This window comes from Octodon degus, unplaced genomic scaffold, assembly GCF_000260255.1.
Source record: "Octodon degus isolate 3935 unplaced genomic scaffold, OctDeg1.0 scaffold00063, whole genome shotgun sequence".
Classification (NCBI taxonomy): domain Eukaryota; kingdom Metazoa; phylum Chordata; class Mammalia; order Rodentia; family Octodontidae; genus Octodon; species Octodon degus.
This window is the reverse complement of record NW_004524639.1, coordinates 11483333-11493619: the sequence shown is the minus strand read 5'-3', so window position 1 is coordinate 11493619 and position 10287 is coordinate 11483333.

Here is a 10287-nt window from a genome sequence, read left to right as displayed (position 1 = left end):
TAGATATATGTGTATATGTATATGTTCTAAAATATCCTTAATTGAGTTCAGTAAAATTTCAAGCATCCTCCAGAGGAATGTAATCTTTATGTACTATAAATATGTACAAAGAAAAAACAGAAATTAAAAAAGATACTTAACAGTGATTGTTTTAGAGGGCCTAATATTTAAGAGACATATTACTCGATTGGACAAAATTAAAATAATTTTATTCCTCATAAACAGAAATATAAATTCAAAGATATCCCAGAAAGTTTGATTTTTAGCAAGTGCTTTTATGCACATTATGTCATTTTCAGTTTAAAAAAAATCTGATAACATAAGCTTTGCTAGTTTCACTCTGCACATAAGAGAGTTCCAAGAATTTTCACTTGTTCAAGGTCATACTGTTAATCACTGGTGAACCTGAAACTCGTAATCAGTTCTTCATAACTCATAATCAGTTAGTTGCAACATAAGACCAATGAATGCTGCATAGTTAACAATCATTTGTGATGTAACCTTCAGGCTTTTTATTATTTTTTTTTCTGTATTTAGTACAAGGTGTAAAGGGTCTCACTAAGTAGATTGGACTCATAATGATCCTCCTGCTTTCAGCCTCCCGAACACCAGGTTTACAGATGCGTACCACCTTGCCCAGTCTCAATTGCTGTCTCAGAGCATCCTGGGGGCAGGGCGAATGGGATCAAACCCCAGCTGGGGCGCTCTGCTTAAGAAGGCTCTTTAGTCTGTTGAGAAATCTGGCATGCCCACACCTTTGGTTTTAACTTCAGTACTATTCCATTTTCTAACCAGTAAGACTCCAGGAACCAGAAGGAAATTGTCAATTCAAGTTCCAGCCCCAAATCTTGTTATCATGTGCTTCAAAAGAACAGACTGAGGGAACATTTTAGTCACATCTCATTGTGTGGTACAGAAAACAGTCAACAATTCCTATTTGAGATCTGATAAGTTTATTATCAAATTGTTTACCAGGAGTCCTGATATCATTCCCCAATGTGAACTTTTTTTTTAAGTACAATACTTAACAGTTATTATAATCATCCTAACCAATTACAATTGTTTCTGATAGGGTCAGGGAGATAGCTCAGTAGAATAAATGTTTGCCTGGCAAGCTCAAGGGCCTGAGTTCAATACTCAGTTCTGCCAAAAAAGAAAAAAGTTTCTGAATATATATTCAACTTTCAAAGTCAATAAATATACCAAAAAGAGTTAATTATTTGCATTGTGATGCTACTTATTTATCAACTCAAATTTTTTTGTTTGTTTAACAATCTTTAATTGAAATGTACAAGTTCAATACAAGCCAATTTATAGGGCTTGGGACTTTTTTATTCTCTCTCTCTCTCTCTCTCTCTCTCTCTCTCTCTCTCTCTCTTTTTAGGGAAGCATCTACAGGATTTTCAGGGTCTCACTGTTAGATCAAACTCATAGGGATTCTCCTGTTTTCAGCCTCCCAAGAGCTGGGATTACAAGCTTGTGCCACCACAGCAGGTCTCAATTGCTGTCTCAGTGCTTCCCAGGGGTGGGGCCGGCTTAGCAGACAGGGAGATCGAACCCCCGACCCCTGTGCCTGCTTGCAGGTGTTTTAATCCGCTGAGCTTTTTAGTTGGCCAAAATTTGAGAAGGAATTTTTTTTTCTTTTTTGTCTACTTCAGAGTGCCTTAAGGGCATGGCTGGAGCTGGGAATCAAACTACTGTCCTATGCACCTGATTGAATTTGCCCAACTGGCACTTTAAATAATTGAGCTACCCAGCAAAACCCCTGAGATTTTTTCTTTTAAAAACAAGAATGGAAAAGTGCAACACAATGGGTCTTTCCACTGTTCAAAAACTTTCAAAGAAAGGGTAGATCATAGTGCCATAAAGAATGCATTTAACCAAACCCACTTTAACTCCTACCAATATTACACCAAATTCCACAATCTTAATACACATTTCTGAATGAAGATTTACAGTTGTTTTGCTTACTGTAAGAAAAGCTGAACTGTAAATCTTAAACTCAGTTTTTGATTTTTTTTGGTTTTTCTTCCATTATACATTGTTAGTTATATGAATCAATTCATATCAATTTTATACAGAAATTATTATAAATACATATTTTAATATTTTAAAAAATGTTACTTATATTCATGGTATTTAGTAAGCAACTGTTTTGGTTTGTGTCTAGTTGCTTACCCACAGCCTCAGTGACTACTGGGGCAGGCTTTTTAGTGTTTGTGATTAACCCATGTTCCAATGCTGGAATTAGGAGTGTGAGTTCTACTTCCACCCCGTTGTAGGTATTCTGCATACAATGTGGGAAGGGGAGAGAGGCTTACTAACTTCCTCAGCCTGTAGTCCGCCCTTTGCTTTTTGCTGTTTTCTATCATGAAGAGCAGGTGCTTCTACCAAGTGCCTTGGAGCCAGACAAGTATAGATTGAAACCTCCACTAACTGTGAGGTAAATAACCCTTTCTTTCCTTAATTTTGGGTGTTAGGTATTTTCTCCCAGTAATGAGAGAAAAGTAACTGAGATAGAATTTGGAACTACAAGTGAAGTGTTTGCTGTGAATGTCTGACCACATCATTCAAGGGCTTTTGGGAATGGCTTATGGGAAGAGAATAGGAAAGGTTTGGAGATGTCATCTGAAATTGAAGCACAAGAATGTCTTCAACAATTCTGTGTGGGAGATTCTGGTCAGAGCTCCAAAGGCCAGAAGGCTGAGAGAGGGCTGGGCAGACAACTCAGCAGTCTAAGTGCCTGCCTGGCAAGTACAAAGACTGAGATTTGATTCCTGCTACTACATGCTGTGTGGCTCCCAGAACCACAGGCACATTGTGCCAACCACTGAAATTCAACACAGTGGTGCACACCTGTAATCCCAGTGCCAAGGAGACTGAAACATGAAGATCATTAGGAGTCCAAGCCACCTAGCCAGACTCTGTACTAAATAAATGAAAGGTTTTTAAAAAATAAAAAAGAAAGCTAGTAAAAATCCTGTTTGTAGATAGCAGGCTAGGGATGTTTCTTCTGGGAAGGACTGAATTGGTTATAGTCGTCTAGACAATGTGTGTTATGGTTTGACATAAAGTTTGTCTTCATTTTTGTCATGTTCAGAGATTTTGCCTGAGACAGAGATTAAATGCAGCAGACTGATTAATCTGGCAAAAGAAATTTGAAAGCAGTCAAATGTTGAGACAGCGGCATGCCTATTGTTGGGGGATTTTAGTGAGATTGATGTTGAGAATCAAGAGCAAAAGAGTCCAGCAGGATGGTTTAAATTATTGTGAGTTTGGCCAGAAAGGAAGCTCAAAGAACACTTTTGTCTGCAAATATAGAGCTGAGAAGATCGTCAGTGTGGAGAAGAAACAGGAGAATAGAAAAGATTACCTGAAGGCATCGCAAAAAGCAACATGTCTCTACACTTTCCAGCCTCGAAAGTGCAAAGGTGAAAGACTGTGGGTTGAGGAAAAATCTATAGAGTGTCATGCTCCAGAATTGCAGCAGCATAGAGAATTTATTCTTCAGAATCAGGGTCAGAACACTCAGTGATCCAGTCACTCAACCCCTACAGCCAAGAGAAAAGAAAGCCTGGCTACTTCTCCAGCTGGCAACAGACCTTGGCATCATCCACATGGCATTGGTTTTGAGTGCATGCAAAATGCAGGAACTCGGGTTAAGAAGGCTTCCACCTACATTTCAGAAGGCCTGGGAGGCCAGGCAGTGTGCCCCTGAGAGGGCTGTATGTGAAGCTGTGAGGGAGAAGCCTAAACTGAAGCAGAAACCCTAGAAGTTTAGAAAAGCCAAGGACTGGGACCATCATCAGCAAATTGAAAGGGGAAGCACAGGTGGTCTAAGAGAGACGTCATGGGATCTACAACCAGCAAAAGTGCCATAAAGATGTAGTCACATGGAGTTCACAATTTGCCACAGATTCCTTCAGAAGTTCTACATGGAACTACAGAATTTAATGTTTCCCCTTCTGGATTTTGGATCTGGTTTGGCTGCAGTACTTTGTATCCTGCTGTTTGTATCTTTTCAAATGGTAATGTCTATCTTGTGCCATAAAATGTTAGATGTGTTCAACTTTCATTTGTACAGGGGCTCACAGCTAAGAGCTTGCCTTAGGTCTTGGGAAAAACCATTGGACTTGGACTTTTAAGCAATGATAAACCAGTCAGGAGCTTGTCAACTCTTAGAGCTTGTCAAAAATGCCTTTTCCATAATGGGATGTGCATGAGTTTTTTAGGGGCCAGGGACAGGATATTGTTTGTGTATAGTTGTTCCCCCAAACCCTCATGCAGTAACTGGAGCAAAGTTCTAGAGTTTGTGATTAATTCATGGTCCAATGGTATGATTTTGGGTGTAAGGGCCACAGCATCCCTGGGGTGTATAATTTGAACACACTATAAAGAATGGAGAGAGAATTGCTAGGGGCTGTAGCTGCTGCTCCTCCCTTTCCTCTTTGCTGTCTTTCACCACCATGAACTGCTCTCCTCTCCCACATGGCACTCTGCCTTGGAACTAGCCAAGTATGGAATGAAACCTCAATAACTGTGAGCTAAATAAACATTTCCTTCCTTAATTGTAGGTGTCAGTTATTTTGTCCCAGGAATAAGAGAAAATAAACTGAGACAGCATCTAACCCCTATAATTTGCAAATTTATACTTTTGAATGTATTTAATCAGAAAGTGAGTTAATGTGCCCATTTGTTACTGCACAGTGCATAACACAGTTACACTGGAGGCTCTTCTGTACAAGAAGTAAAGAATTTCAAGGACACACTTCAGATGAACAATTAAAAGTAAGTACATTTATTGAAGATCATGAGAAGTTCTGCTCAGGCAAGAGTATGCAAAAAAGAATGCACAAACATAGAAGTGGTACCAGAACAACAGAAAAGTAAAATTATGCACCCAGATAAATCACACATTGAGAATTTAAAAGACATGAACTCCAGTCTGGGTGCCTCACACAAAGTCTTTGGTAAGATTGACAAGAATGATTGAGTTCTGAGTAACTCTTGGGGATTTATTGTTTCTAACTTTTAAAAATTTTATTACAATTCCCTGGCAAGCGCAAGGGCCTGAGTTCAATCCCCAGTTCTGCAAAAAAAAAAAAAAATTAGTCCAGGCTTACAGTAAACATAGTTTACAATCATATTAAGTACTGGGTATGTGTACATTCAACACAACCCCTTGCTTCTTTTTTAAATACCCTTTACTTTCATTTCTTCTAATACACTCCTCTATTTCCCCTATCCTGATTTTCAGTCTTGTTGATATTAACCTTAACTCATGTTATGGTATATAATTGAGGTCATTAAGTTCCTGTACATAACATATCTTTATTTTACTTATTTCTCCTTCCCCTCTTACTCAACTTTTGCCCTTTTTCCCTTGGATCCCTTTCCTATTGCTAGAGATTTATCTCCTTGTCCACATCTATCCATCCTTGATTATTGTCTTCGTTTTTACTTTGCCTCACTCAAATGAGAGATATCATGTGGTATTTAAGCTTGGATATCTAATTTATTTCATTCAATATTATACTTAACCTGGTTCATCTATTTCCATATAAAAGTCTCCAATTTATCAGTCTTTGTTCTCAAGCATTTTTCCTTTATATTTAGATACCACAGTTTCTTTAACTAGTTATCCTCCTTTGGGTATAAAGGCTGCATTCAGGATTTAGCTATTAGAAATTGCACTGCCATAAATATTGGAATGCATGTATCACTGTAGCATAATGTTTTAAGTTCTTTGAAGATGATAAATAGAGGTCTGCTAGATCATATGAAGTGTCTATTTTTTTTTCTTTTCTTTTCTTTTTCTTTTCTTTTTTTTTTTTTTGTTTTTTGGAACCGGGGATTGAACTCAGGCCTTTGCACTTGCCAGGCAAGCACGTATTCTACTAAGCCATCTCCCCAGCCCACCTAATTTTGTTTTCTTAAGAAAGTTGCATACAAATTTCCACAATGTTCATATTAGTATACATTCATACCAACGGTGTAGGAGGGTTTCTTTCTTACCACAGCCACACCAGAGTTTGTTGTTTGATTTCTAAATGATTGCCATTCTTTTCAGAATGAGATTAAAGAAATGGTATTTCTATATGTGGTTCTCTAGTTATCAAGTATATTGAACATTTTTTCATATTTTGTTGATTATTTATACTTCTTCATGAGGTGTTTGTTCATTTATTTTGCTCATATCTTTACTGGGTCTTTAATTTTAGGTAGCTTAAAATTTTTGCATTATTTATATATTCTATATATTAGTCTCCTATCTGAGGAGTAGTGGACAAAAATCTGTTTCCTTTTTATTGGTTGCTTTTCACTCTGTTAACTAACTGTTTCCCTAGATATGTCAGTATCACCATCACCTGTCCTGAAATCACAAAATCCTGAGTTTTATTCCTAGAACTAAAAAATTAAATTTATTGATTACATGTAGAAAAGTTTTCAGTTTGATATAATCTTTTTTCTTGTTTTTTGATATTATTCTCTTGCAGTTGAGCTTTTGCTTATAAAATCCTTTCCTGCACTTATTTTTTCTAGTGATTTACTTATTTTATCATACATTGCATTTAATATTTCTATTACAATGTTTGTATCTTTGTTCATTTTTATTTTATGTCTTGAGATTTTGGTCTAGATCTAGTTCTCTGCAAACAGATAATCAGTTTTCTCAGCCTCGCTAGTTGAATAAGCTCTTTTTATTCTAAATTTTCTTTTGTCTCCTTTATTAAAGATAAAAGTTTCTGCACTTAAAAGCAGATGTCCATCAGAGTAAAAAGAAAGTCCATGAATTGTGAAAAAAAAACTATAGCTAACTGTCCCTTTGACAAAGGCCTTCTGTGTACAACATGTACAGAAATTATAAAAAGGGCCCCAATTTCAAAAACTCAATCCAAAAATGGGTATCTGAGATGAATACATACTTCTCAGAGTAAGATACACACATGGCAAGCAAATATATGAAAAAAATTCAATGTCATTGTTCATTTGAGAAATGCAAATTAAAACACCACTCAGATTACCTCTCACCCCAGAAAGAATGGCAAACATCAAGAAGTCAGTCAATAACAAAGGCAGAAGAGGCTATGGGGATGAAGGATGATGCACTGTTGGTGGGAATGCAGAATGGTACAACCAGTATGGAAATCAGTGTGCTGATTCCTTCAAATGTTAGGATTGGAGAACCCATTCAAGCCACATAGCTGAATATATCTGGGGAGGTTCATATACCCTATTCTGTTATATTGATCTCAGTATCTGTTTTTGTTGTTGTACTATGTTACATTTTATCACTTTTGCTTTGTAGTATAACTTAAGATCAAGTACTCTAAGGCCTCCTTCATTGTTCTTGTTGACCAAAACTGCTTTTGGTATCCTGGGTCTCTTCAGTTTCCATCTAAATTTTAAACTTATTTTCTCTTGCTATATAAAATATATTGGTGTTTTGATTGTGGCTGTCATGAATTTGTATAAGGAATGTAGGATAACATTTTAAAATATTATTTTTCTTCTTTTCCAGGGGCAGGAACATCTTTTTAATTTATGAAGATCTCTTAAATCACCTTTTTCAGAGTACTGTAGTTTTGTTTGTAGAAGTCTTTTGCTTCCTTAGATAAATTTTTAGTGTTATGCTTTGTGTCTAGAGGTATTCCCAAAGCCTTAAGCAGTCATGGGGCATGTTTCTAGAGTTTGTAATTAATTTACGATCCAAGCCTGGGATTATGAGTGTGAGTGCTAAATCCTGCCTGGGGCAGATAGCCTGAAACAATATAAGGATGAGAAAGACTTGCTCTTGGGTGCCACAACTCCCATATTTTCTTGCTGCTTTGCTGTCTTCTGCCATGATAAAAAAAAGACACTCTATAACACTCACAAGGTCTTATTTTATTATTGTTATTATTATTTAAAATAATTATATTTTACTATATATTGTGTAGACTTTCTGTAAAATTTCATATTCACCATTTTTTTAATATTTGGAAGGCTGCTTTTAGAATACCTAACATATTCAATTTGGATATCTTCACCAATTTGTTTGACAATACTATGGAGACAAAAATTCTTCCATAGTGAAAGAAATAAATTCAACCAAAGTCAATATAAAAGGGTATCCCACTATCCACTGGAGAACTTAGAATTGAAAAAAATAACTCATTTAATTTTCTAATGGTTTATTTATTGGGTATGAATAATAAATTATGATTCAGTGAAATTTGTTTCTCTGAACAAATATCTTAAAATATTCTGACCAACCCTGATGTTTGTAATAAAAATCAACTACTTAGAAATTTAGTTCATTCTGATTCCTGAACTAGGAGTTATCAAATACTGAATAATAATGACTTTGTTCTATTATTGAGTGGTATTTGTTCCGATTCCATAGCTCTGTACCATATGTCACTTTTTACTGGGCTGGCTAAATATATACATGCAAATATTGAGAATAAGTGTGATGACAACTCATATTTACTTAGGTTCATTAGAGCCTCAGCTTTGCTGCAATATTACCTATAGTTTTATATCTAAATGCTAGGCAGCAAAAAGAGCCAGTTCCTTAAAAGCAGCCTGATTTCACCAGCCATGTTTCTTCACAAAATGAAATATATTGTTTAAAGAATATTTCCTTGAATTTTGAACTTGAAGTTTATATGAAAATATTGAGAAGTGCTGAAGTTACTCACACATTAAAAAAATACAAAAGCACTGTTGCATTTTTCTGAAATAGCTATATGAAACAGAATCTGAACACTTTAGGTCACAAACCTTTTCTCTCTCTCTCTCTCTCTCTCTCTCTCTCTCTCTCTCTCTCTCTCTCTCTTTTTCTTTTTGTGGTATTGTGGATTGAACTCAGGACCTTGAGCTTGCGAGACAAGCACTTATTCTACTGAGCTACCTCTCCAGCCCCATTTTCAATTTTTGTTTCTCAAACTTTTTCTTTCAAAAAGATCATCTAGAGAATCATTCTAAATGAAATTTCTACATCTTAGTTTAAATATTATAATGACGAGAACTGGAAATTTCTATAACAACTTATATGGAAGTAGTCTTGAAGATTTTTAAATGAGGTCATATTTTCAACAAATACATATGCCTTCTGCAACCCTACAATCTTTTGGAAACACAATTTTGTTCAACTTACGAAAAATGCAGAAAATCCACTTAAATAGATGAATATTTGCAAATGAATGTAAGAAAATAATTTTTAAAATCCACAACGTTTCACATCAAAGTTTGGATTTCTATGATATATTTATTTCATAAGTGATTATATATGTATTTTTCTTTTATATATGTAATACAGGGTCTACAGAGTCTCACTACCCAGGTCAGACTCCTAGTGATCCTCCTGTTAGCCTGTCAAGCACTTGGATTATAGGAGTAAACAGTCTCAATCATCCTCTCAGCGTACCCTGAGTGTAGGGCTGGCACAGCAGGTCAAGGATCAAACCCAGGCCACTGCATTCTGCCCAATTAGTTGCTTTAGTGTGCTGAGCTATCTGGCCTGCTCTTATATATGTATTTTAAGGCATAGAAAGCTCCAGAGAAATAGCCTTAGAAGTACTAACACAAGGATACTTTATTCTGTGGAAAAAATGTAGCATACATTAAAGTTCTTTAATAGTTATACTCCAGTCATACACATAGTAATGAGTAAAAGCTCAAATGAAGATATATAGACATGCAAATGGGTAAAAATATTTCAAGTAAGAGAGTACTCTGTATGTATACCATTGGTATACCTTGATCAAATATCTTAGATTTAAGAAAATGTAGGAGAAGGAAAAAATTTAAAAAGTTTTAGGAAAAAAATACTAGAAAAAGAAAACTATATGATCATCTCAATTGATGCAGAAAAGGCTTTTGACAAAGTCCAACACTCATTCATATTCAAAGTCCTACAGAACATTGGAATAGATGGCCTCTACCTCAATCTGATCAAAGCCATTGTGGCAATCCAGCTACAATCATAATTCTAAATGGGGGAAAAACTGAAATCTTTACTCTCAGATCATGTACAAGACAAGGATGTCCTCTATAATCAGCCCTGTTAAATATATTCTGGAATCATTAGCTAGAGCCAGCAGAGAAGAGAGAGAAATAAAAGGAATAAGAATAAAGAAGAATTTAAAATGTGAATACTTGCAAATGTCAAAATACTCTACTTAGAAGATCCAAAAAATTCCACCAAGAGGCTACTAGAATTAATACAAAACTTCAGGGGCACATCAGAGTAAAAAGTCAATACCCAAAATTTGATAGCATTCCTCTACACAGATAGCAAAC